This window comes from Harpia harpyja, unplaced genomic scaffold (assembly GCF_026419915.1).
Source record: "Harpia harpyja isolate bHarHar1 unplaced genomic scaffold, bHarHar1 primary haplotype scaffold_52, whole genome shotgun sequence".
NCBI lineage: Eukaryota > Metazoa > Chordata > Aves > Accipitriformes > Accipitridae > Harpia > Harpia harpyja.
Window position 1 is genome coordinate 358,428 of NW_026293413.1, and position 2,518 is coordinate 360,945.

Consider the following 2,518-nt stretch of genomic DNA (forward strand, 5'->3'; position numbering starts at 1 on the left):
CCACTGCCCGTTGCTGGCCTGTAAAAAAAAAGGCAATGATATCTGGAGATGAACTGCATGGTTTCTCCACAAAAATGCAGGCAGAAAACTACAGAACCAAGAGCACGCCAAAACAAACCCAACCCAGCCTCTAAGGAGACCTTCTCCCCCAAATCCTTGGCTGCCGGTATCACTGCCGTGAAAGTCTGTCTTCCTCAGCACGCCTTTTTCTCGTGCATGGAAGGAAGTTGCTCTTTACCTTTGTGTAGCAGAAATAGTGCCCTGAATGACACCTGTTACCGCTATGCACCAGGACAGCGTATAAAGAGTAGAAGAGCGGTTCTCCATCTGTCTGAGACATGTACGGGCGAAGATCCAAGCAGTTGGAGTACTTCACAACCTACGGAGAGACCGAGAGTGCTCGGAAATGATCCTGAAATACTACACGAAATAGCCCTCCAAGACCAGAGGTGTATAAATACATCTTTGGGGCTCATGAACACTTGGTTTTTCCCCAAAGCAGCAGGTAATGGTTTGGGTGGCAGGACACTGTTCTCGGCCAAAGCAGCTCTCCCGGAGCAGCGTACGTGCTTGTCTTCCCGCGGCAACTCTCCTCTCCCCGGAAGGGAACGCGAAAAACTCAACGTGAACGGCTTGTGAAAGAGCGTACTGCTTTGGGAAATATCCCGCTCCAGGAAGGGAACGTTGCGCTCCAGTTGCATACGCACCTTGTTGATCTTCCCGCCGCTGAAATCTTCAAACCGTTTCAGACACACGGTGAGAACCTTGGGTGCGCGATGGATTGTAAACCTCTTGGAGGCGGCAACCGTCTTGTTACACCTTGAAACCAAGCACAGAGCCAAGTGCTGAAATGCAACCTTCGTATACGCCCTATCTTGCCCCAAGAAGGCCAGACATCCTTTCATGTCTCACACCCCCCTACGCTGTTTTAAGGCTGTTCAGATGCACAGAGCCATATTAAAATATCGGTGCCTCATTATCGTGCATCTAACCTATGTGAATTATTATGTTAATATATTATGTTATGTGAAAAGATGGCTTATGCTAGAGTATGTGCAGCACCTTCACGCAGGATCTAGTATTAATATGGTGTTAATAATCATCTTACTGGCTGCATTTAAAGCAGTTTTCACCATCTAGCTGCTCGGGTTTCACGAAGTCCGTCAGCGCTGCGGTGACAGTTGAGGCTGCCTGGAGGAGTGAGAAAGGAGAGACTGATCTCCGGGAAATGCCCTCGCCCAAACACTTATCAGGAGTTGACAAGAAGACCCAGGTGAACCCGCAAGCAGCGCCCACAAGGAGGCAGAAAGAGGGTACGATGCCGAACATTTCCCTCAATTCCCTCAATTCCTGGGGCTATCAAGAGCTACGTCTCTGTGCCGCTGCTCAGTTCAGCTACCGATGGTGCGCAGGGTCATCAATAATGAAAATAATACCACCCGTCAGACGGGTGTTGAGGGAGGGCAAAAAGAAGAAGGACGCAGAGGGATCCTTCCACTCCACTTGCCACCCACCACCAGGCTCTCTTGTGTTCACGGTATGCGTTTTTAAAGCAACTGTGTTGATTCTGGAAAGCTACAGGGGCCTTGCGACATCTTGAAGCACAATTAAACTCTCTTACTTTGATATCCAGAGGAATATCCAGAAAGGCCTCGTAGGAATCAGAAACCACTTTGCAGCTCGAGCACGTGACTGGAAGGAAATTCAAAATGCTCAGCGATGGGGAAGTCGACTGACTGCCGCTTTACGTCCTTCATACCTACTACGCCAGTCACACCATCGGCTGTTCATCACAGGCCGACAGAAGGACACAGACAATTCCAGGGAGAGCAATGGTTGTGGAAAAGTACCTCTGGATCTCAGAAAGCCCCCAAATATTTGGTGGATGATAGTAGTCGATTCGGAAGAGATGTCCAAGCTGGAAATAAATGGTAAGGCAGAGAGTTATCCCCTCCCGGAGTTTTGCTTTGTGTGAAAGCCCTGGGCGTAGTTTCTCCTTGATGGCACTGCACCAAGGAGTCCAAAGGGCTCGGGAATATTGCAAAGGTAATTTGCTTGTGCTTACTTGCTGATTCCACCCAGACAAGCTCTCTGCATGGCATCAATAGCATAACGTAAGAACTCATGGGCATCTTCCTGCCTGCCAAGCTGGAAATGTTTTCCTATTACTAAAAAAGAAGAAGTTAGTAGCTTTCTCCTACAAGAACAGAAGAAAACTTGTCAAAGCACCCGGAATGACTCACGTGTGAGAATGCTGACGACAGCCGAAGGATAGATGGCACCGCCTGAGAAGCGCAGGACGCTGTTAACGTGCTTTTCCATTCTACACATCATGCAGAAGCCTGGCTGGCGGCCTGAAGAGGAAGGGAGGGAAGCAAGAGCCTTAGGTGAGCAAAACATCCACAGCAATGGGAAACCCAGTGGGGATTTTGAAGTTCTAAGAACGGTCTCCACTCCTCCCAAGGCGACAGCATCCCAACGAGCCCAGGACATTTTAGCGCAGAGAAAACTTTCTTCA

General features: G+C 49.2%; 1 long non-coding RNA gene across 1 annotated transcript; it reads right to left on the minus strand.

The window, feature by feature from the left end:
- Positions 1-1,152: 1,152 nt before the first annotated feature.
- On the minus strand, positions 1,153-2,124 carry LOC128138507 (uncharacterized). Its single transcript, XR_008234044.1, has 3 exons — positions 2,066-2,124; positions 1,851-1,918; positions 1,153-1,191 (listed from the first exon to the last, which is right to left on the minus strand). It is a non-coding gene; the product is annotated as an uncharacterized LOC128138507 (long non-coding RNA).
- Positions 2,125-2,518: the final 394 nt, after the last annotated feature.